The sequence below is a fragment of the Pseudopipra pipra genome, chromosome W (genome assembly GCF_036250125.1).
Source record: "Pseudopipra pipra isolate bDixPip1 chromosome W, bDixPip1.hap1, whole genome shotgun sequence".
NCBI lineage: Eukaryota > Metazoa > Chordata > Aves > Passeriformes > Pipridae > Pseudopipra > Pseudopipra pipra.
This window is the reverse complement of record NC_087580.1, coordinates 7,942,473-7,967,752: the sequence shown is the minus strand read 5'-3', so window position 1 is coordinate 7,967,752 and position 25,280 is coordinate 7,942,473. Positions and strand designations below refer to the sequence as shown.

The 25,280-nt window shown below is 54.8% G+C and overlaps 1 long non-coding RNA gene across 1 annotated transcript; it reads left to right on the top strand.

The window, feature by feature from the left end:
* Positions 1–209: 209 nt before the first annotated feature.
* LOC135405866 (uncharacterized) lies at positions 210–1,030 on the top strand. Its single transcript, XR_010426053.1, has 3 exons — positions 210–299; positions 411–661; positions 780–1,030. It is a non-coding gene; the product is annotated as an uncharacterized LOC135405866 (long non-coding RNA).
* Positions 1,031–25,280: the final 24,250 nt, after the last annotated feature.

Genomic DNA, 25,280 nt, shown 5'->3' with positions numbered 1-25,280 from the left:
CAAACAATTTCAGGGGACAAACAAGGGAAAAACTACAAGAAATGTTTAGACACAACCGTAAAACTCGAAAGGCATTGGGTCTGAACTTCTTGACAACTTCATCCAGGGCTTTCATCCTCTGGAGGGTCACACATTTCTTGTTGTCTTCTCCAACTTTCAGATTCAGCAATGTCCTCACTCCTGACAGACCAGGGTCCCCTTTCCAGAGTAATGGAGGAGCACCATGATTTTTTAATCCAAAATTCCCGGATTTGAATGAAATGCTCTGGAAAGGCTCTGGAAATCATTGGGTGTTCACAGTGAGTCTCTGGTTTCCCATCCCCTGCTTCAGATGTGAAAACATGTTCCTTGCAGTCGGAATGTAAACTCATCAGCTCCATTAAACTTGAGCACTATATCCCATCATCCAGATCATCAATGAAGATGTTCACCAGGAATTGCTGATCACTGGCCTCCAGCTGGATGTTGCACTCCTGATCACCACCCCGGCCAGCAGATTTCAACCAGCCTGCTGTCTGCTCATCCAGCCCATACTTCATGGGCTTCTCTGTGAGGGAGCCCTGTCTGTGTGCACTAGTACACACATTCATTTGGATTTTAAACAATCAAACAGAAGTGATTGTTTTAACAGCACAATTATTTTTCAAAGGGAAATAGAAGGGTAAGAGTTTTTAATTTTAATGATCATGTTTTACATGATGCTAATTGACCTCTAGTAGAAATGAGACAGCACCTTAAGAGACAAATCTACATTCTCTATTTATGCCTCTGAATTACAGGTATGGCTTTGATGGAACGAGTGCCTTCAAGCTCCATTGGCAGGCACTGTTTGAGAACTATTTGGGTGATTTTGGATAAGAAATGAAAGATGCAGCAGCAGGAAGCCATTCAGCAATCCCTGACAAGGGAGGTCCACTGTCAATTGCTGGGAGGGCCCCCACCTGTTTCTTTTAATGGTGCTCCCAAATCCCACCCCTTGGGCCTCCCATCCCATCCTTTTTGGTCCCCTCAGGCATCTCCTCCCCAGGATCTGCTCAGTGTCCTACCCAGGGTCTCCAAACATCCTCCCACTGATCATTCCCAAAGCTTTTCTTTCCAGACCTTTGCCTTTCACCCAGGCCACTGCCCTGGTACCTCCCAAGACCATTCCTTGCCTCCCTCTCCACTCCCAACCATCTCCCAGTGCCCTCGTTTTTGTCCTCCTCCATCCTCCTCCTCCTGTCCCCACCAAGCCTCTCCCTTGCAGTCCCCATGTCCCTACACTTGAATTCCTTTCCCCTCCCCTGCACCCTACACAGGGCCCCTTCAACACCCCAATCCCAGTCCCGTGGGCTCCCCAGTTCCCCCCAGTTCAGCATCTTTGGGTCCCCCCCAACCTCCTCCCCACCGTCCCTGCAGGCCCTGAATTCCCCTGGCTCTCCTTGTCTCCATCCCCACCCTGGGCCCTGCAGGCACAGGGGTTGGAGGTGAAACTGGGTGCAGTGGGAGCGGGGGGAGCAGAAGGGATTTTCCCCTTCAGACGGGGGCAGCCATGGGCTGGGGGGGCTGGGGACACCCGTGTTCCTCCCCCAGCCCCACAGGAGCCAATCCTGCTTAAACCTTTGCTCTCCTTGCCCAGGCACTCTTGGCAGGAACCCAAAATGATCTGCGGGAGGTGAGTGGGCCGGGGGGACTGGAGGGCATCCAGTCTGGGAACTGGGGGACACTTTGGTCCCCCATCCCTCGCTGGCACTGGGGACATCCCAGTGACCAGTCAGGGCTCCTGGTCTCTCTCCAGCTGCATTTAGTGGACGTTGGGATCCTGAAGACGGCTCAGGTGGGTACCAGGAGTTCTGCCTGAGTCGGGTCCTCCCCTCACATGGCCATGACACTTCTGACCATCCCAGTCTGCCCCAGTATACCCCAGTGCACCTTCCCCAAGGATCCCATTTCTCCCCCCAGGCTCCCAATACATCCCACTGCACCCAGGGTGTCTCTGAGCCTGTCTTTGTCCCCAGCCCCCTGTGGTTGAGAAGGTGCTGGGTCTTGTTGATGAGAAACGCGTGGCTGCATCCCTGGATGGCTGAGGTGAGCAGTGCCTGCAGGGAGAGGGGTCAGGACAAGGCCCCTCTCATGTTGCAGTGGACTTTGGGGGTGACGTTTGGGGCTCTGTCTTTCAGGACTGGTGGTGACACCTGTGCCCTGTCCCCCTCCAGTGGCATGAGGAGATGATCATCCCTGGAAGAACCCCCTGTTTTTTCTCAGAGCCCCAGGGCATTTTCCTTGAATGATCAATAAATCCCTTCAGCAAAGCTACTCTGCTTGATCTTGTGTGTGTGTTCCCATCTCCATGTGTGTGTTCCCATCTCCATGTGTGTGTGTTCCCATCTCCGTGTGTGTGTTCCCATCTCCATATGTGTGTGTTCCCATCTCCATGGGTGTGTTCCCATCTCCATGTCTGTGTTCCCATCTCCATGGGTGTGTTTCCATCTCCATGAGTGTGTTCCCATCTCCGTGCCTGCATTCCCATGTCCCTGTCCCCTCCTTCTCCAGCCCCTGCACACCCAGTGCCTCTCTGGCCGCTCCCCTGCCATGAGCAGAGAGGCTCAGGGGGCTCCTGGGGGTCTCTGCACACGAGATCCCCTTCACCCCCTCCATGAGCATCCTGAGCAGTGCAGGTTGGGGCATCATGGAATGTCCCTGCTGGGGCTGGGACAGGCAGGGGTCACACGGGGTAGCCCCTGGAGCACCTGGACCTCCCCTGTGCTCTGGGAGTGATGGGAAAGGGGATCAAAGGAGCCAGCGGGTGTCAAATGCCCCCAGATCTCAAGGGCCAGGCTCGGGGCTGAAGGGATGGGGAGCAGCCCTGCATCCAAGGCCATGGGGATAGTGGGGGATGAAAAGCAGGATGGGAGCCAGCAATGGGAGCTCACAGCCCACAACCCCCCGTGTCCTGGGCTCATCCCACAGCGTGGGCAGCAGGGCAGGGGGGTTCTGCCCCTCTGCTCCGCTCAGCTGAGACCCCCCCTGCAGTGCTGCCTCCAGCTCTGGGGCTGCCTCAGGGTGTGGTTTTCTGTTGAGGAGGAAAAGGCAGGACTGAGTCAGGTCAGACTCTATCGGCAAAACGTGTCTCTTTTTAGGAAGACCTCTCTGCATCCCCCTCCCCTGAGCTCTGGGTTTTGCTGGCTGATGGGGGCTTTGAGAGCAGGGATTCTGTGAGAGGCTCCCGAGGAATCCTCCTTGCTGTGAGAGGCAACTCGGGACACGGGGTGATCCGAGATTAAATGTGCCTGTGACACATCAAAGCATCTCCAGCCCTGCTGTTCACAGTTTGCCCAACTGCAGAGCAGAGCTGAGGGGATTTGCTGTAGTTTTGTTACAGTTTCACTTGGCACATTTAGAAGTGAATTTGGATGGCTGAAATCCCTGACATTTCTAATGTTCTCCAAGTGAAATCTCGTGGGTCCTGGGAGGCAAAGGGATGGTCTCAGTGCAGAGAGAAGAACTACGCTGGCCATCACTCCTGTTCTCAGCCGCCCCTCGCTGGCAGCTTGGAGCTGAGGGAGGATCACACTAAGGAGCTCCCTTAAAAAGAGACAGGGCCTTTCTGGGAGCAGAGGAATCTGGGCTCAAAGGGCAGATTGACAGACTCCTTGTCTTTTCTCAGGGTGCCTGATAAGGATCTCCTCTTTCTTCTCCCAGACTGCTGCACAGAGGGATCATTGCAGCTGCCCAGAGCATTTCTATGGCTCTACCACTGAGGTGTCCTCTCCATGGGGATCCCAGGCAGCAGAGAGATACTATAGCAGAGCTGTGCCCTTCTGGAGGACACCCTGCAGGACACCCGGGGAAGCAGCTGAATGTCCTGAAGTTGCCTGGAGGGCACTTGGGCATTTTGCTCCCACAGACACATCCCCACAGCAGCACCCAAAGGGTTTGTGTCTGGACAGGAACCTGCCACCCCAAAGCCCCTGCACTGCCTGAGAAAAGCCAATGGTGAGAAGAAGAACAGCCCAGACAACAGGGGATGGCAGGGAAATGCCACAATGCGGCTGCCAAGGGAGGAGGGACACACAGAGAGAGATGGAAATGGGGGCCTTGTCCTTGCCTGGGCTCTGGCTGCTGCAGGGCAATGCACAGCCCAGGGGCCATGGCCTGAGGGCACAGGCTCTGCTTAGGCTGGGAAAGGAGCCCAGGGAGGAGCTGCTCAGGGAAGGGGTCTGTGCCACAGGGACAGCAGGGAGGGCCCACATCCCCCTGCCCAGCACTTGTGGCAGCAGCTCCCTCTCCCTGCCTGCCTGTCCCTGGGTGAGGAGCTGTTCCTGCCAGCAGCCCCTCCCTGTACCCAGCTCAGCTCCCTGCCAGTGCTGCCAGAGCCATCCCCAGCCCAGTGCCCAGGGGCAGCTCTGCCTGGGCAGGGGCTGCAGAGCAGATCCCAGACCCCTGCGGTGGCTGGGAAGGGGGAGGTGTTCTGGGGGGATGTGCTTCCTGAGAAGGGCCCCTGGAAATGGAGGAGGTGGAGCTGAAGCTGTGAGGAGCCCTGAGCCTGCAGCTGAAGGGCCCTGCCCAGCCCTGCCCTGCCCTGCCCTGCCCTGCCCAGCCCTGCCCTGAGGGGTCACTCCTTCCACCCACCCCTTCTCCCCCAGCCCCGGGGCAGCTCCTTGGCCGGGCTGAGAGCTGACCCTGGCAGGCAGCAGAGTCCCTGCCCCAGCACACAGAGCCCTGGGGGCAGGACCCTGCTCTGCACCACAGCCCTGGGCACCCCTGGCTGCACCCCCACCTTCCCACCCCACAGCCAGCCCTGCCTCAGGGAACCTTCTTGCCCTGGGCCTCTGAGGGGGCAGCAGCAAGTCCTGCTCTGCAGCAGCTTCTCCTGCTGCACCCCAGGAAATCCAGCAGAGCCATCCTGGCAGCTCCTGGCACTGGGGGCATTTGGCAGCTGGGAGAGGCACTTGCAGGAACTCCCCTGCACTGCTCTGCAGCCAGAGCCTGATCATGGCAAAGGGCTGGCAAGGTTCCTCCCCTGAGCAGCTCTGCCCTGTCCTCCCACCCCAGGATCTCTTGAACCACCTGCTCCCTTCTCCTCTCTGCCCTTGCTGCCTGCAGCTCCTGCCCTGCTCTGCCATATGGCCACTTCCCCTGCACTGCAGCAACTGGGAGAGTCCGGCTGAAAGATCCTAGAAGCTGTGGGATGTGGCAGCTTTAGGAGATGCCTCCAGGAAGGGAAGTTGAACTTTCCTGCAGCCAGAGAAATATTCATTCAAATCCCGTGAAGGTTTCTCCCACAGTGAGAGCTCAGTCCCCTCCCAGCCCAGGCTGCCTCTCATCTCTCTGCCTTCTCTCCTGTGCCCTGGGTGCTGCAGGCAGTGCCCTCAGCCCTGCTGGGCTGTGCAGAGGAGCTGCTCCTGGGCAGAGCTTGCCAGGAGCTCCCTGTGTGCCAGGAGCCTGGCCCAGCTCAGCAGCACAGCAACAGCCCCAGGCAGCCCTTTCTCTGCCCTTCAGGGATCCCTCCAAGTGTCCCTGGGGCTCCAGGGGACCCTGCTGAGACACAGCTGAAGGAAATAATGATGATCCTTCTCTCAGCTGGGCACAGACACTTCTTTCAGCAGGGTCATTTCTCCAAACAGACACTGAGTTAAGTTCAAGAGTCCCCTTTTCATGTCCCATCATTAGACAGGAAACCCAGACAGTGCCCAGGAGGGATCTCCTTCAGCTGCACTGAGGGAAGGGACTCAGCTGAGTCAACAGAGGTGTCTCCTTGTGGCTCTGCAGACCTGGGGCCAGAAGGACACTCAGCTCCCTCCACAGCCCCCATGGGGTGGGATTCCTCCCGCCCCAGTTCAGGGGGCCCAAAACAGGCACCTGCAGGTGACTCCTGTTGGGGCAGATGACACTGCAGAGATAAGAAATTATCTTAGCCAGAAACCATGGAATTGAAACACAGACAAGGAAAGCTTGTTTACATATACCGCCTGATATTTTTATACTATCTTTTAATTAAGCAGACTTGCTGTCTCCATGAAAATCCTTTTACCACCTTGTTTACCCCATCTCCTGTTGTAATTGTGATAAAGAAATATCTGTTTATCTGTTTGAAGAAAAATATCTCCCTGCACTTCCTGGACCCTCAACCTCAAATGTGAATACAATGTGTGTCCCCCCTTCCCTGAACCCTATATATAGCTAGAGTTGTGTCAAATTCAGCTTTGTACCCACAAAGTGTATCGTGCAATTATTTAAACCGTCTTAGACTCCTTGTCCCAGATCCTGTGGGAATGAATGAAGACCAAAGCCAGGAGTGACCTGCTGGGACACAAATCCCTGGTCACTTCTGAGGGGCCAGAGGTGACCGAGATTCCTGCTGGGAACTGCAGGCTCCAATGGAGCAGTTCCTAGGGACAGGGCAGCAGCTGTGGGATCTTCTTGGAGGCTGCTGGGACATTGCTTTGGCCAACTTCAGTGGCAGAAGGGGCCCACATGTAGGACAGGGGAACCTGTCACTGTTCCTCCTGTCCAGGGCAGCCCACAGAGGTGCTCAGCTGACCAAATGCAGGGAGGGAGGTCTCTCTCCTGTTCTTTATCAGGGTATTTTCTACACATCCTTAGAGTACAATGGCAGTTGTCTCCTGGACATCCCTTCCTTGCTGAACATAATTCAGGGCAGCTGAACCTGAATTTAGTACCCAAAGAGGGGCCTGTAGTGCCAGGGGAGGTGCCAGGGCTCTGCAGCACAAGTGCAGCAGCTGCCATGGACAGCACAGGGCCTGTGCAGGGACCCCGTCCCCATTCCCAGCAGTTGTGGGACAGGCACCACCCAGGGCTCCTCAGACACATTGGGGGCCTTTGGGGCAGGGAGTGAATCCCAGCCCTGCAGGGACAGAAGGTCTGGCCCTTCTCTATCCAGCTGGTGCTGGGCAGTTCCTGAATACAAAGCACATCCCAGCAGGGTCTCCACTCCTGTGCATTCCCTTTTTGTGTGGTTTAACCCCAGTGAGCAGCCAAGTGCCACAGAACTGCTCACTCAGTCCCCTGACCTCCCCCTGCACTGACAGGGGGAGGAGAATCAAGAAAAGGCAAAACCCCTGCGTTGAGATAAGAAAAATGTAATAACTGAAACAAAGTAAAGTATGAAAATAATAATAAGTGTAGTAACTGTAATAATAACTGTATTGAAAAGGGAGACAAAAGAAAGAGGAATAAAACCCCAGAGGAACAAGTGATGCTCAGCATGATTGCTCACACACACTGCCTAATGCCCTACACCCCAAGCAGTGATCTGCCCCTCCTGCACAACCCCTCCTCATGTATCCACTGGGAATGATGTTCTGTGGTGTGGAATATCCCTTTGGAATGTCCAGGTCGGCTGTCCTGGCCCTGCTCCCTCCCAGCTTCTTGTGCACCCGGCAGAGCACGGGAAGCTGGAAAGTCCTTGATGAGGGTAAGCACAACCAAACCATCAGTGTGTGATCAACATTGTTCTCCCATGGAACCCAAACCACAGCCCTGCACCAGCTACTAGGAAGAAAATTAACTCTCTAGTTAGGAAGAAAATTAACTCTGTCTCAGAATTAATCTGTAGTTAATCTATAGGAAGATTAACTCTATCTACTAGGAAGAACAGCCAAGACAAGGCTGGTGTCCACCCCTTATTCCACACCATTTACACCATGTCAGATCCCACACTTTCCAATGCATTCCACCATCACCTTTCCTATCATTTGATAGAAACCCACAGATCTCATTGCTTAGTCTATGAAAGTCTGCTGAGTTCATTTAGTCCAGGATTTTAGGCTCCATCTGCCAAAATACTCTTTCAGGGCAGGAAAAATGCTGTCTGCTGTGGGATTGTTGCCTCTTGCAGCCAGTTCTTGTTCCATCACCGCTGTGCTTGTCTGGTCTCCTCCAAGCTCATTGTTCATTTCTCTCAGTGATTTTCACTGTAATACCCCCAACAGGGCAAAGAGTGGCCACAGCAGTGAGAATGCAGAGTTAGAGAGTTACCACCATAACACAACTGAATTCCTTGGCTGTTCTCACCCAAAATCCAGTCCCTTCGAGGCACACACTGGATTTCCCATCTTTCCCTCCTTCCCCACCAAGCGCATCCGTGTCCTTGAGACACGTGAATCCCACGGGTGCACTTCCCTTTGCCTGAAGCAGGAATAACCCAGACTGTCTTCTCAGCATGTTTTTAATGTGCACTGCAGGAACTTTATCCCTTTCCATGGCACATAAAAACTTGGATTGGACAGGGCCAGCCCGATTGGCACATCCCCCAGTGCTGAGTGACCAGGTGACCTTTGCTAAATGTGCATCCCAATGTTGGCAGGTCCCAGCACCCACTGCATCATTCCATCTTTCCTGGTGCATGGTAGGTGTGGTGGTTTTAGCACCATCAGGAAATTAAAATTCACATAAGTCACTCCCTTTCCCACGGCCCTTCTGGTGAGGGAGGGACAAAAAATCAGAGACTCTGGGTGGAGATAACAATTCACTAAAAGCACAGAGCAATGGAATAAGATGCACAGTCACAACAGCAATATCAGCAGCAAAAGTATCCAGAAAGAGAAGGTGTTTCACTCCCAAAAGGGGGTCACCACGGGGCACACAGACAAGATGTTGGGTGCTCCCCAAGTGACGTGTCCGTGCGGTGCCCCCGGACAAAGGCAATGCCGTGGGGGAGCTCCCAAGGGTAACGTGTCCAACCCCTCAGCCCAACAACAAGGAGAACCAAGGACAAGCCAAGCCCCGGGAGCTGGGTCGTCCCGGCCGTGTGGCGCAGCCGCTCCCTGGGCTCAGTCCCGCGTTGGCTCCTCTCTTCTCCTCCCAACCCGAGGGCTGAGGGGGCTGAGGCTGCCCCCCAACCGCCCCGTCCTGCTCAGAGCTTTGGTTCAGCACCACGGCCCGTCGTGGTTTCCCCTTTCAGCACCAAAGGTCCATCGTCCCAATCCAGGGAAAACATGAGGGGGAGCAGCAGGGCAGAGGACGGGGAGCGCAGGAGTGATGCTGACAGTCCCTGCCCTGCAGAGAGCGGGGCAGGATGGAGCAGTTGCGGTGCAGAGCCCCGGCTTTTCCTGCTGGAAGCACAGCCCTAGGGATGGCATGGATGGTACAGGATAAATAACTTGGTGACACCCACAAAGCGCTAAACTGCCCCCTCTGCTCCCTAACCAGGACACTGGTGACTGACCATAGCAATGGGAATGTGTGATGGTTGTCATGGTAACTGACCATAGCAATGGGAATGTCTGATGGTTGCCATGGTGACTGACCATAGCAATGGGAATGTCTGATGGTTGCCATGGAACTGACCATAGCAGTGGGAAGTGTGATAGTTGCCATGGTAACAACTGTAGTGACAGGAATGTCTGATGGTTGCCATAATAACTGACCGTAGCAATGAGACTGTCTGATGGTTGCCATGGTAACCGATTGTGCCGGTGGGAAGTATGATGCTTGTCATGATAACTGACCTTAGCAATGGGACTGTCTGATGGTTGCCATGGTAATCAACTGTAGCAATTGGCATGTGTTATGGTTGCTATGGTAACTGACCGTAGCAGTGGGAATGTTTGGTGGGTGCCATGGTGAATGACCATAGCAATTGGTATGTATGATGGTTGCCATGGTAACTGACCGACACAATGGGAATGTATTCTGGTTGCCATGGTAACCAACCGTAGCAATGGGAATGCATGATAGTTGCCATGGTAACCAACCGTAGCAATGGGAATGCATGATGGTTCCATGGTAACTTACTGTAGTATGGGAATGTCTGATGGTTCCATGGTAACTGACCATAGCGATGGGAATGTACGATGGTTGCCATGGTAGCTGACCGTGGCAAAGAAGAATGTGTGATGGTTTGCATGGTAACTGATGGTAACAATGGGAATGTATGGTGGTTGCCATGGTAACTGACCATAGCAATGGGAGTGGATGATGATTTGCCATGGTAACTGACTGTAGCAGTTGGAAGTAGAATAGTTGCCATGGTAACCTACTGTAGCAACGGGAATGTTTGATGGTTGCCATGGTAACAGACTGTAGCAATGGAATGTGTGATGGTTGCCATGGTAACCGACCATAGAAATGGGACTGTCTGATGGTTGCCGTGGTAACTGACCATAGCAATGAGAATGTATGATGGTTTCCATGGTAACTGACTGTAGGAGTGGAATGTATGATGGTTGCCATGGTAACTGACTGTAGCAATGGGACTGTATGATGGTTGCCGTGGTAACTGACAATAACAATGGGAATGTCTGATGGTTGCCATGGTAACTGACCATAGCAACAGGAATGTCTGGTGGTTGCCATAGTAACCGACCATAGCAATGGGAATGTATGATGGTTGCCATGGTAACTGACCATAACAATGGGAATGTATGCTGGTTGCCATGGTAACTGACCGTAGCAATGAGAATGTATGCTGGTTGCCATGGTAATTGACCATAGCAGTGGGAAGTGTGACAGTTGCTATGGTAACCGACCGTAGTGAGGCAATGTCTTATGGTTTCCGTAGCAATGGAAATGGTGGGAAACCATCACGTATGGTGACCGTAGCAATGGCAATGTCTGATGGTTGCCATGGTAACTGACCGTAGGAGTGGGAACTATGATAGTTGCCATGGTAAATGACCATGGTGATGGAAATGTGTGATGATTGTCATGGTAACTTACCATAGCAATGGGAATGTGTGACGGTTGTCATGGTAACTTACTGTAGCAATGGAATGTATGATGGTTGCCATGGTAACTGACCATAGCAGTGGGAGTGTATGATGGTTGCCATAGTAACTGACATAGCAATGGGACTGTATGATGGTTGCCATGGTAACTGACTGTAGCAAAAGGAATGTGTGATGGTTGCCATTGTAACCGACCATAGCAATGAAAATCTCTGCGGTTTGCCATGGCAACTGACTGTAGGAATGGCACTGTATGAGGGGTGCCATGGTAACCAACCATAGCACCGGGAATGTATGATGGTTGCCATGGTAACTGTTTGTAGCAATGGAAATGTGTGATGTTTGCCATGGTAACTCTTTGTAGCAATGGAAATGTGTGATGGTTGCCATGGTAACCAAGCACAGCAATGGGAACGAATGATGGTTGCCATGGTAACTGACCGTGGCAAGGGGGCTCAGTGGCGTTGCCCACGGCTTCCACTTCTGCAAATTGGCTTCATTCCCCTTCTCCTTCAGCAGCCTCAGCCACTCCTCGTGGGGGCCCCACACAGCAGCTTCCCAGCTCCGTGAGGTTCTGCAGCAGCCCAGGGTTCCTTTGGCCCCACAAGGTCCTGCAGTGTCCCGATGGCCCCTCGATTCCGTGAGGCTCCACAGTGTCCCAGGGTCTCCCTGCTTCCATGAGTTTCCCCAGTGTCCCAGGTTTCCTTTGATTCCACGAGACCCAGATGTGAAGCAGTGGCCCCTTCATTCCACGAGGTTTTGCAGTGTCCCGATGGCTCCTTTCTGCCGTCAGGTTCTGCACAGTCTCAGGTTCCTCTGTTTTCAGGAGTTTCTGCAGTGTCCCGATGTCCTAGTTAGGACAGCTGAGACCAGTTCATCACTGGATGGGTGTAACCCAAAACTGTGTATTCTATAGCCTTCCATGCCATTTCCCAGAAACTGTTATCAATAGAACATTTACACCATCTGCACATAGAGCCTGACTCCTCAGGCTATAAACTAGGCATTAAGAGGCCTGCGAGATAGGAATATGTTCCTGTCCTCACACCCTTTTATGGAATACCCCGCTCTGAGGGAAGGACTGAGCATTCCTGCCTGAACTGGAGAATATATAAACTTGGAGTTTTGGAACCTTTTCTACCACTCGTGGGATCTAGAGGAAGACTGCAGCTCATCGCTCTCAACCAGACTGAGACCACCACCCTCAGCTGGACTGCAATCACCACTCTTGACCAGACTGCAACAGCACTCTCACCAACAGGTTTTCCCCTCACCTTTTCCTTTGGACTCAGGGGGCCCAAAGAACACCACTCTGTTCATGCCCCAAGGTGCTGGGTTATATATTGGGGTTTTGTGGGTTAAAACCAATTGTTTGTCTGTATAATTGTACTTATTGTATTATTTTATTAAATTGTTATTCTGACATAATCTCTCTTTTGAGTTCATTTCCTATTTATTCTTGCTTTGGTTTTCTCCTTCTTTCATATGCTCTAGTTTTATGGAAGAAATTTGCTTGAACCACGCATCACCACAAAATTCCAACGTTTTACCTCAGGGACTATCTGGAGGAATATAAGAGTTGTCACCCTTTTTGCCACATTCCCTATCTGGATTTTTGCCCCTCTTGGGCACTGAACTTTTGTCCCCCTTGGGCATTTTCCTTTTGCTTCCCCCCAGGTCCCACATTTACGCACTGATGAGATTCCTCAGTCTTTCCCTGTGGACTCCTTTCCAGATTATGACATTTCCTTACCCTTTCTTCCCCTCTCACCTGTCTCTGGACAGTCTCAGGAACCCAATGAACTGTCCCATTCTGGCCACAAATGAAGGGAGTTGATCACCAAACTTCAAAGCAGGGGCTTCCCTATCCCTTGCAGCTGCTGGGTTCTCTTGTTCCTCAGCAAACTATACAGATGCTTCAAACTGGGGGTCAAAGGCTGCTTCAAAATGGGGTCAAAGGCTGCATAAACTGTAACTTTCTACTCTACTGCTAAACCAATTAGGACTGTAGCAAAAGTCTTGCAAGAACAGTCTTATTATTACTTATACCAGGCAGGAAGTTTCCAGCACAGGATGAATTGTCTTTGTTAGTCTCTTCTTTATCTTGTGGTTACTTCACATGTTCTTGGAGGGCTCTAAATTCTGGATTCCACGTGCCCAGATTTTAGTTCCCCCAGGATTTCTTCATTGAAGCTTCTCATGGTTAGTTTGGCAAAACTTAAAGTTTCAGTGATGTAATGATCAACTCTGACAGTAACTGTCTGTGAAAACAAGCTTGGCACCAAGCTGACTAAAGTGGGAAATTTCTTGATTGAGGTGTTTGTTCCCTCTTGAGCCTCCTTTTGCTACGAGGGGATTTCTCTGATGGTTCCCTGTTGGCTTCCATTACCCCAGGAGCTGGCTCACATCTGTGAGACATCAGCTGTGCTCCAGTGTGACTGTTCCATCTCAGAGTCACCTCAGAGGGGCCCTCACGGGTACCTTGTCCCTCTAAGTTTTTCATGTTATCCCACAGATTTCCCGGAACAAGCCTGATCTTGTGCCCCTCCCCCATCATGTCCAGTTTAGAGCCCTGGGACACTGTGGAACCTCATGGAACCTGTGACACCACAGGGCTTCATGGAACCCAAGAGACCCTGGGACACTGTGGGGGCTCATGGAACCCAAGGGACCCTGGGACACTGTGGGGGCTCATGGAACCAAAGGGACCCTGGGACACTGTGGGGGTTCATCGAACCAAAGGGACCCTGGGACACTGTGGGGGCTCATGGAACCAAAGGGACCCTGGGACACTGTCAGGAGCCTCGTGGTGCCCAGGGCTGAGGAATCCCGTGGGTGCAGGTGGCTCAGGGAGCAGCTGCAGTTGGAGCTGTGGGATGAGCTCTGGGTGAGGGGCCTCAGCCCAAAGGCCGTGAGCTGCTGACCCTGGAGCAGCCAAGGGAGAGGACACTTGGAGACAGGGCAGGAGCCCAGGGCTCAGCAGGAAGAGCAGTTTGTGTGCTTGGAGTGTGAGGGGATAAAACCCCAAGGAGTTTTTTTGGGGGTCCCTCCTTGAGGCACCAGCTCGGGCTGTTTCTGTGTTTCTTCACCAGGAATAAATTCTGTTACTGTTTTTAAGATATCAGAGACTCGGCCACGGGAAACCTGGGTTGGAAGCAGTGAGGAAACCTGGTCTGACTGTGAGAGTGGGAGTGTGGGGAGTCACAGGCCAAAAAATAACATCCCAACTTCGTCCGGGTACAACAGGGAAGGACTGAGGGGCCTTGACTGATTGTCCCTGACCCTCCCCTGCCCCGACACCAAGCTGTGCTCCTTGGGGACGGTGCTTGGACAGCCCCAGTCAGACCCTGTTTCCCGCTGTGCCCCCAAACCACCGGGTGCCCCAGGGGACGTGGGAACACACATGGACACGGGAAGGCACCCGTGGATGTGGGAACACACCCACCCAGACAGACACAGAGCATTTGTTTTGCTGCAGGGGTTTATTGATTCTTGCAGGGAAATTGCCAGGGCACCCAGGGGATCAGGGGGGTCCTCCAGGGATGATCATCTCCTCATGCCGCTGGAGGGGGCCAGGACACGGGTGTCACCACCACTTCCAGTCCTGAAAGACAGAGCCCCAAACGTCACCCCTGGTGTCCACAGGGACATGGCAGGGGCCTTGTCCCCACCCCATCTGTCTGCAGGGAGCTGGGGCAGGAGAAGGGAATTGGATGCTGAGATCCATGTGGCCCCCAGAGCCCCTGAGCCCGGGATGCTCTGACACCTCCCCGAGCCCCTCCCTGCCCTCCCGGTGAGCCTGGGGGTCTGCAGAGCCCCCAGTGCAAGGCAAGGCTTGGGGGCAGCTGCGTCCAGCTGCCCCGGGACACGGAGCAGGGACAGCCTCCTGCGTGTCCCTCTGCTGTCCCCAAGCTCTGCCCACTGCAGAGGGCTCAGGGACCCCCCAGGGCCCTGCCAGGCTCCTTTGGGGGGCTGAGGAGCCTCCCATATTTCTCACCTGGACATGCAGAGAGGCAGCCGAGCGTCACTGGCGCATCAGCTCCACCTGGTCAGCCACGGGGGGCTGGGGACAAAGGCAGGGTTAGAGACACAGTGGGCTGGTTCTGGGACACACTGGGCTGTACTGGGACACACTGGGCTTTACTGGGACACACTGGGATACTGGGGCACACTAGGGTGGACTGGGACACACTGGGATGCCAGGGAGGGTCGTGACCATGAGAGGGGAGGGTCTGGGCCCAGCAGAACTCGAGGTACCCACCTCAGACCTCTTCACTCGATGGACATCCATGCCTCCCTGGAGAGAGAGTGTGAGGTGTCACTGGTCACTGGGGTGTCCCCAGGCCCAGGAGGGATGGGGGGACTACATTTCCCCCCATTTCCCACACTGGGGACATCCCAACTCCAGGACTTACCCCGACACATCCACCTCCTCCTTGTCCCGAGATTGGCTGAGGAAGGAGAGCAAAGGTTTGAGCAGTATTGGCTCCTGTGGGGCTGGGGGAGGGACACGGGTGTCCCCAGACCCCCCAGCCCATGGTTGGCCCCTGGTCTGAGGGGGAAAATCCCTTCTGCTCCCCCAAGCCCCACTGCACCCAGTTTCCCATTGGGATCCCTGTTCCTGCAGGGCCCAGGGTGGGGATGGAGACAAGGAGAACCAGGGGAATTCAGGGCCTGCAGGAGGGTGGGGGGGAGAAGGAGGGGACCCAAAGAGGTTGAAGTGGGGGGAATTGGGGATCCCACAGGATGGGCATTGGGGTGTGGAAGGGATGGGACTGTGGGGGATGCGGGTGAGGAGGAAGGGATTGCAGTGGAGGGGACCCAGGGAATGAAGCAGGGCAGGGGTGGGGGCAGGAGAAATGGGGAAGGGGAGAAAACTGGAAGGGACTGGAAGTGTCTTTGGGACTGAGGGGTCAAGGAAGGGGATTTCTGGACACGAGTGTCGTGGGCAATGGGAAAGGGGAAGGATTAGAGGAGAAAGAAGGGAAGAAATGGTGTGGGAATGATGGCCTGTGTGTGTGTGGTGGGGTGGACTGGGGTGTGTGGGAATAGAGTGGGGGCCCTGAGGAAGGGCCTCCCCGGTGCACACTGGGGTGGACTGGGGAGCACTGGGATGGCCTGGAGGGTGGTGACCACCAGAGGGGAGGGTCTGGGCCCAGCACAAGCCCTGGTACCCACCGGGCCGCCGATGACGCCTGCCTGTAGAGAGACAAGGAGACGTCACTGGTCACTGGGGTGTCCCCAGTGCCAGGAAGGGATGGGGGCCCAAAGTGCCCCCCACTTCCCACACTGGGTGCCCCCCAACTCCCGGACTTACCTCCCCACATTGGACGCCGCCGGCCTGAACGGGCTGCAGGAGGAGAGCAAAGGCTTGGTTGGGGTTGGCCTTGTGGGGCTTGGGGGGGACACGGGTGTCCCCACCCCCTCCAGCCCTGGCTGCCCCCCGGGCTGAGCGGGGCTCTTTGGGATTGCGGCTCCCAGGCAAGTTGGGGACACCAGTGCAGGGGGAAAGGCAAGGCATTGAGGGCAAAGCCTGGAGGAAAGGCCCTGGGAAGGGGCCATGGCAGGGCATTTCCCAGTTGGTGCCAGTTCAGCCTGGCCAGGCCTTGTCCCACCTGAGCCCAGGGTGGAGCTTGGGCCTGTTTGTCCTCCTTGGACTCCAGTGGGGCTTGGCCCAGTTCCACCCAGTTTGGGTTGGGCCTTGGCCTTGGCTGGGAAAGAGAGGAGATGGTGGGGAGATGCCCCAGGGGACCGAGAGGATGGGATGGGGAGGCCCAAAAAGGTGGGATTGGGGGTCAGAAAGAGCAGGAAGCGTTGGGACTGTGCCAGGATGGAGCCGGGTGCAAGCATCCCGTGAGGAAGCGGAGCTGCAGCAGCAGGAGTTGAATTGTGGGGAGGGGAAGGAGAGAGGGAATTGTGGCCAGAAGAAAGTGGCCTGGCCGGGGGCTGGGGGTGCTGGGGAGTGTTGGGGGAGCCCCTGGATTGGGAAGGGGCCCATCCCTGAGCCCATGGCCGTGGCATGGGGGCCTCACCTTGGCATCTGCCGGGGGGCTCAGCAGGATGGTGAAGAGCAGGGCCACGCTGAGCACAGCGACCTTCATCTTCCTCTGGGCCTGGACAGCGCTGGCTGAGGCTGCACAAGGGCAGGAGCACATTTATCCCTGGCGGGACTCCTCCCTGCCCCCTCCCCGAGAGCCCCCGGGGCAAAGCCCGGCTGGGCACAGCCCCCAGCCCTGGCCACAAGCCCAGCCCTGGCACAGAGTCCATCCCGCCTGCAGCATCCATCCAGCCACCTTCCCCGGCATCCCTCCAGCTTCCTGCACGGGGCAGCTGCCCCTGGAAGGGCCCAGGCCCCTGGGGGTGCCAAGGGGGTGGGCAGGGAGCTGAAAGCAGCTGCATACCCTGTGGGGACAATCCCACACAACACAATCCATCCTCCAACAGCCCCCAAAGCCTGATCCACCCATGTCCTCCTGTCCATCCCTTCCAGAGCTTTCCCTCTGGGACACCCCAGAGCTCAACCCAGCCCCACACCCGGCGTTTCTGAGCACAATTTTTCCTGTTCCCACTCCAGCCCCTTGGCTGAACGCAGGGCTGGCACTGCCCCCCTTCTTGGGGCACCAGGACCCTGGGATCAGGGAAACAGGGAGCTGGGAGATAAAGGGGCTGACGGGCAATGGGCACAGGCGGGTGACTGGGATCTCCAGTGTGGGCAGGCACTGGGGAGCACTGGGCAATGCTGGCCCTGGCACACAAGGGCTGGGCCCAGGGAAGTGCTGGGGTGGTGGCAGTGCCCGGCTCCAGCCCATTTGCGGGCACTGCAGCCCCCAAGTGGTGCAGGCCCAGCCACGGCCTCCCCGAGCAGAGCCCAGAGGGGCAGATGCCCTTTGCTGGCCCTGCCCCTGTCCCAGCTGGGCACACCGTGTCCTCCCGTATCAGCCGGGCCCCGCTCTGCTCAGCTGGCCCAGGCAGGGGGGGCCAGGCACTGGCAGCCCAGCAGGGCTCTGGCTCCACACTGGGCTGGCCCTGGCACACAGCTGCCCCAGTGCCCCTGTCCCCAGGGATGGCCCTGCCCTGCCCTGGGCCCAGCGCTGGCCCTCAGCAGGATGGCACCTTCCCGCCCCACTCTCCCTCCCTCCCCACCCGCCTCACAGGCCCCTCTGGGCTGGGACCCCCGTGGGCACAGATCAAGGACAGGCACTGAGCGGGGGCTCCCGGCACCTGCCACAGCCTCAATTCTCCACTCACCTTTGCCCACATTTCCACAACACCTTCCATCCTTACGGGCCCCTGACCACACACAAGAGACCATTGTGGGGCAGCTGGGAAAACATCTCAGCTCAATGACTTGACTATTTGCCTTGCATTTTCCCCAGGAGCCAGCAGTGACCTGGAAGATTTTCCTTTTGCCCTTTTCTGCTTCGTGCCTCGTTTGTTGGATAATTGAGGAACGTTGACAGGGAAGAGGCCCAGGGGAGGTAAAGTCACTAAAGAAGGAGGCATTTACAACCCCTCAACACCAAAGGTCCCACTCTGGACCATCCAAATTGTGGCATCAGCAGGTTACTGGAAGAGGGAAATGTCCCCAGTTTGGTGTTTGAGAGAGAGATGGACGAGAGACGTGAGCAGGGTGCCTGAGGTGCAGCTGATCCCCCCGGGACTGTCTCCTTCCTTCCCCCTGAGCAGGGCTGGGAGCACCTGGGGAAATTCTTCTTGTTCCTGCTGTCCCTGCTGTGGGATTTTTCCCACCCTCTGGTTCCAAATGGATTTGGGGCCTGGCCGTTCTCCTCAGGCTGTGACACGCAGGGAGGTGTTGTGGTGACTCCCAGAGGGAAAGGGGAGGAGAAAAGAGGGCCCTGTTCTCCCCACAATTACGTCCCCCTTCCCAATTTCCTGGTGCCCTCAGATTCCCCGAGTCCCTCAGTAGCTGCACGAGGGGGAGGCAGGACCAGACTCAACAGGAGGTGTCTGTCCTGTTGTCCTGATTTTGACTGGGATAATGGACTGGTTTACAGTCACTGCCCACCACAGGGACTTGTCTCAGCACAGAATCCTGGAATCATGGATTGGTTTGGGTGGGAAGGTACCTTAAACTCATCCTGTGCCAGCCCCTGCCATGGGCAGGGACACCTTCCACTAGCCCCGTCCATCCCGGCCTTGGACACTTCCAGGGATGGGGCAGCCACAACTTCTCAGGACAACCTGTGCCAGGGCCTCCCCCCTCACAGGGAAAACTTTCTTCCCAATATCCCCCTAAACCTGCCCTCTGTCAGTGGGAAGCCATTCTCCTTTCTCCCATCCCTACAGGTCCTTGTCCAAAATCCCTCTGCAGCTCTCTGGGAGCCCCTCGAGGCACTGGAAGGGGCTCTAAGGCCTCCCTGGAGCCTTCTCTTCTCCAGGCTGAACCATCCCAATTGTCTCAGCCTGTCCCCAGAGCAGAGGGGCTCCAGCCCTCCGAGCATCGTTGTGGCCTCCTCTGGATCCACTCCAACAGGTCCATTCCTCCTGATCTGGGCCCCCCGAGCTGGAGGCAGCACTGCAGGTGGGGTCTCACCTGAGGGCAGCAGAGGGGCACATTCCCCTCCTCCCCTGCCCCCGGGATGAGCCCCGCACACGGGGGGTTTCCGGGCTGGATCGTGTCCCATTTGTCACCCACCAGCACCCCCAGAGCCCTCTCCCAGCAGGGACTTCCATCCCTTCCTCCCCCAACCTGCACCGATCCCGGGGGTTGCCCTGACCCGGCTGCACCACCTTGGTCTTGTCCAACCTCAGCAGATTCCCGTGTGTGCCGGGAAACGGGGGGAAGGGGAATTCACCCGACTCTTGGAGATTTGTTTGTCTGGTGGTGCCCCAGGGAAAAACAAAACCCTGGCAGTCCCATCTAGTCTGTCCCATATTCCACCCAGGAACCCTCCACCAAACAGATCCACCAGGTGGGGGGAATTCCAGGGCCCTTTTTTGGGGACTGACACGTCACAGCCAAAGGAAAACCCCTCAGTGGATATTTCTGGAGTTACTCCAACATCGACAAAACTGGCAGCACCTTTATAAAGGACTCCCTCCAACCGTGTGTGGAATAACACTCTTTATTAATACAAATTGGCACAGGTTAAAGGTTCGTGGTGGTCAGGGACAGGGTCTGGCTGCAAAAACACACTTTGAACAATGTCAAAATTGTTGTTAAAGCAAAGCAAAGCACAAACTCTAAACCAAACCAATCCACAAATACATTAGGAAGCAAAAGCCAGCTCTAGTCCTTCCAAGCAGTGACTAACACACAGAGCTGACACTTCTCACCCAGCACAGGCGTCCCTGAGGGGGAGAAAGGCAGGTTCAACCCCTCCATTGATCTCAGCAGGTTCAATGGAAATCTCCCTCCAATTCTTTCCCCATTTCCAACTCTCTTTTATGCTCTTTCTTAGGTTTTGGAGGAGTTTGATGGTTTCTACTGAGAAGTGCTACAATTGTTTCTGGGTGCCTGGGGAGCTTTGTGGGGCATCGTGACCTCATCCCAGTCGGGAAGCAGCAGCTGGAGTCTCTTTGCTGTCCGGGAAGCAGCAGCTGGTTTTCCTCTCTAATTCCTATTCTATGTTAACTTTTAGCCTTATCTCTCTCTCCACACTCTGGGACCATTTCTCTGGCTTGTCCAGGTCCCCCTGGATGCCATCCCCTCCCTCAGGTGTGTCACCTGCCCCACTCAGCTCAGTGTCACAGGCTCAGGGTGCCCTCCATCCCTTGGCCTCCATCATTAAGGAAGATGCCGGATACTGGGGCCAGGAGTGAGGAATTGGAGGGTGTGGAGTCCAGCTGGGGATTCCTTGCTGGGGATAAGGGCACAGACAGCGGGATTGGGAAGGGGGCAGCAGTCCTCAGCCTCTGGAGGTGTCTCCTGCAGAGAGGGAAGGACGGGAATGGCTTTGAGAAAGATCTTGCAAACTCCCAGTGAAGGAGGTGCCCAGGATGAGATGGAATTCCCTGTGGTGGAGGCAATCACGTCCCCTTGGGGTGCAGGGGCTGTAAATGTCTCCTTCTTGAGCGCCTTCACCTCCCCTGGGCCCCTCCTCAGTCAACGTTCCTCAATTATCCAACAAACGAGGCACGAAGCAGAAAGGGGCAAAAGGAAAATCTTCCAGGTCACTGCCGGCTCCTGGGGAAAATGCAAGGCAAACAGTCAAGTCATTGAGCTGAGATGTTTTCCCAGCTGCCCCACAATGGTCTCTTGTGTCTGGTCAGGGGCCCGTAAGGATGGAAGGTGTTGTGGAACTGTGGCCAAAGGTGAGTGGAGAATTGAGGCTGTGGCAGGTGCCGGGAGCCCCCGCTCAGTGCCTGTCCTTGATCTGTGCCCACGGGGGTCCCAGCCCAGAGGGGCCTGTGAGGCGGGTGGGGAGGGAGGGAGAGTGGGGCGGGAAGGTGCCATCCTGCTGAGGGCCAGCGCTGGGCCCAGAGATGTGATGTCATATGAGGGATGTGATGTCACAGAGGAGGATGTGATGGCACAGGAATGATGTGATGTAACTGATGCCTTAAGCCCCTAGTATAGTTTTTATTTTTCTAATTTTTATTACTTTATTAGTTTTATAAGTAGTAGAAGTAGATTTGAAAAGCAGCATCCCTCACTCCCTTTCCCTGTATTACAAGTAGTTTACACATTCCTTAACCCTCTTACCCCATTCTGTGCTCCCCATATCAAATCTACCCCTGACTTCAGTGGCAATGTTTAGTGTCTTGTCAAGGGAAGGCCTAGGCTGTTTAGAGAACAGCCATATCAGGGCCTGAACAACAAAAGAGAGTCAAGAACTAGGTGACTATATACCCTCTGTGCTCTGAAGATGATGAGACTGATGAAGAGGTGGTCCTGAAATACACCCCAGGCTCAATTCTCAGGGGGTGGACCCGGGGTGGACCAGAGCAAAGGCTACGGTGTGGACACAGTTGGGATTGGACAGACAATATTATAAAATGTACCATCTCGAGCACAGTGGCACGTGTCTTGTAACCAGCTCTGATGTCACAGAGGAAGATGTGATTTCACTGAGGAAGGATGAGATGTCACATGGGAGGATGTGATGTCACAGATGAGAATTTTATGCTGTGTGATGGATGTGATGTCACAGAGGAGGATGGGATGTCACGGGAAGGATGTGATGTCACAGTGGAGGATGTGATGTCACAGGAGAGATATGATGTCATATGATGGATGGGACTTCATAGAGGAGCTGTGATGTCACAGGGAGGATGTGATGTCACAGAGGTAGGGTGAGATGTCACGGGAGATTTCAGAGTAACTCCTGGAAATATCCACTGAGGGGTTTTCCCTTTTGTTGTGACGTGTCAGTCCCCGAAAAAGGGCACTGGAATTCCCCCCACCTGGTGGATCTGTTTGGTGGAGGGTTCCTGGGTGGAATATGGGACAGACTAGATGGGACTGACAGGGTTTTGTTTTTCCCTGGGGCACCACCAGACAAACAAATCTCCAAGAGTCGGGTGAATTCCCCTTCCCCCCGTTTCCCGGCACACAGGGGAATCTGCTGAGGTTGGACAAGACCAAGGTGGTGCAGCCGGGTCAGGGCAACCCCCGGGATCGGTGCAGGCTGGGGGAGGAAGGGATGGAAGAACCTGCTGGGAGAGGGCTCTGGGGGTGCTGGTGGGTGACAAATGGGACACGAGCCAGCCCGGAAACCCCCCGTGTGCGGGGCTCATCCCGGGGGCAGGGGAGGAGGGGAATGTGCCCCTCTGCTGCCCTCAGGTGAGACCCCACCTGCAGTGCTGCCTCCAGCTCGGGGGGCCCAGATCAGGAGGAATGGACCTGTTGGAGTGGATCCAGAAGAGGTCACAAAGATGCTCGGAGGGCTGGAGCCCCTCTGCTCTGGGGACAGGCTGGGACAATTGGGATTGTTCAGCCTGGAGAAGAGAAGGCACCAGAGAGGCCTTAGAGCCCTTTCCAGTGCCTCGAGGGGCTCCCAGAGAGCTGCAGAGGGATTTTGGATAAGGACCTGTAGGGATGGGAGAAAGGAGAATGGCTTCCCACTGACAGAGGGCAGGTTTAGGGGGATATTGGGAAGAAAGTTTTCCCTGTGAGGGGGGAGGCCCTGGCACAGGTTGTCCTGAGAAGCTGTGGCTGCCCCATTCCTGGAAGTGTCCAAGACCAGGATGGACGGGACTTGGAGTAACCTGGGCTAGTGGAAGGTGTCCCTGCCCATGGCAGGGACATGGTGGTACAGGATGAACTTTAAGGTCCCTTCCCACCCAAACCAATCCATGATTCCAGGATTCTGGGCTGAGACAGGGAATGTCCCTGTGGTGGGCAGTGACTGTAAACCAGTCCATTATCCCAGTCAAAATCAGGACAACAGGACAGACACCTCCTGTTGAGTCTGGTCCTGCCTCCCCCTCGTGTAGCTACTGAGGGACTCTGGGAAGCTGAGGGCACCAGGAAATTGGGAAGGGAGATGTAAATTTGGGGAGAACAGGGCCCCCTTTTCTCCTCCCCTTTCCCTCTGGGAGTCACCACAACACCTCCCTGCGGGTCACAGCCTGAGGAGAACGGCCAGGCCCCAAATCCATTTGGAACCAGAGGGTGGGAAAAAATCCCACAGGACGGACTACAAGAACCAGGGTAATTTCCCCAGGGTACTCCCAGCTCTGCTCAGGGGGAAGGAAGGAGACAGTCCAGGGGGGATCAGCTGCACCTCAGGCACCCTGCTCATGTCTCTCGTCCATCTCTCTCTCAAACACCAAAATGGGGACATTTCCCTCTTCCAATTAGTTGCTGTTGCCACAATTTGGATGGTCCAGAGTGGGACCTTTGGTGCTGAGGGGCTGTAAATGTCTCCCTCTTGAGAGGCTTCACCTCCCCTGGGCCCCTCCTCAGTCAACGTTCCTCAATTATCCAACAAACGAGGCACGAAGCAGAAAGGGGCAAAAGGAAAATCTTCCAGGTCACTGCCGGCTCCTGGGGAAAATGCAAGGCAAACAGTCAAGTCATTCAGCTGAGATGTTTTCCCAGCTGCCCCACAATGGTCTCTTGTGTGTGGTCAGGGGCCCGTAAGGATGGAAGGTGTTGTGGAAATGTGGCCAAAGGTGAGTGGAGAATTGAGGCTGTGGCAGGTGCCGGGAGCCCCCGCTCAGTACCTGTCCTTGATCTGTGCCCACGGGGGTCCCAGCCCAGAGGGGCCTGTGAGGCGGGTGGGGAGGGAGGGAGAGTGGGGCGGGAAGGTGCCATCCTGCTGAGGGCCAGCGCTGGGCCCAGAGACATATGATGTCATATGAGGGATGTGATGTCACAGGGAGGATGTGATGCCACAGAGGAGGATGTGATGTCACAGAAGAGGATGTGATGTCATATGCTGGATGTGATGTCACAGAGAAGGATGTGAAGGAAGATGATGGATGTGATAACACAGGAGAGATGTGATGTCACATGATGCAGATGATGCCACAGAGGGAGGATGTGATATCACAGAGGACTATGTGATGTTACAGAGGAGAATGTGATGTCACATGATGGATGTGATGTCACAGAAGAGGATGTGATGTCATAATGTGGATGCGATGTCACTGGAGATATATGATGTCATAGGTGCGATGTGATGTCATAGGTGAGATGTGATGTCATATGATGGATGTGATGTCACAGGGGAGATGTGATGTCATAGTAGAGATATGATGGCACAGAGGAGGATGTGATGTCACAGGAATAATGTGATTCCACAGAAGAATGATGTGATGTTACAGGAAGAATGTGATGTCACAGAAGAAGGATGAGATATCACAGGAAGGATGTGATGTCATCTGATGGATGTGATGTCTTTGAAAGGATGTGATGTCATGCAGCGGAGGATGTGATGCCACCAGAGAGATGTATGTGATGTCATATGATGGGTGTGATGTCACAGAGAGAGGAAGTGATGTTACAGAGGAGGATGTGATGTCACAAGAACGATGTGATGTCACAGTGGCAGAAGGATGTGATGTCTCAGGAGAGATATGATGTCATATGATGGATGCGACGACATAGAGGAACTGTGATATCACAGGGAGGATGTGATGTCCCAGGAAGGATGATATGTCATATGATGGATGTGATGTCACAGAGGAGGATGCGATGTCATATGATGGATGTGATGTCATAGGAAGGATGTGATGTCACGGGGAGGATGTGATGTCACAAAGGAAGGATGAGATGTCATGCAGAGGATGTGTTCTCACAGGAAGGATATGTTGTCAAAGGATAGATATAATGTCATATGATGGATGCAACACCCTAGAGGAGCTGTGATGTAACAGAGGAAGGATGTGATGTCACAAGAAGGATGTGATGTCACAGAGAAGGATTTGATGACACAGAGGAAGGATGTGATGTCACAGGTGAGATGTGATGTCATACGATTGATGGGACGTCCTAGAAAAGCTGTGATATCACAGAGGAGGATGTGATGTCACGGGGAAGGATATGATGTCAGAGGAGAGATGTGATGTCATACGATGGATGTGATGTCACGAGGAGGATGTGATCTCACTGGAAGGATGTGATGTGATATGACGGATGCGACATCATAAAGAAGGTGTGATATCAAAGGCGGGATGTGATGTCACAGGAGAGATGTGATG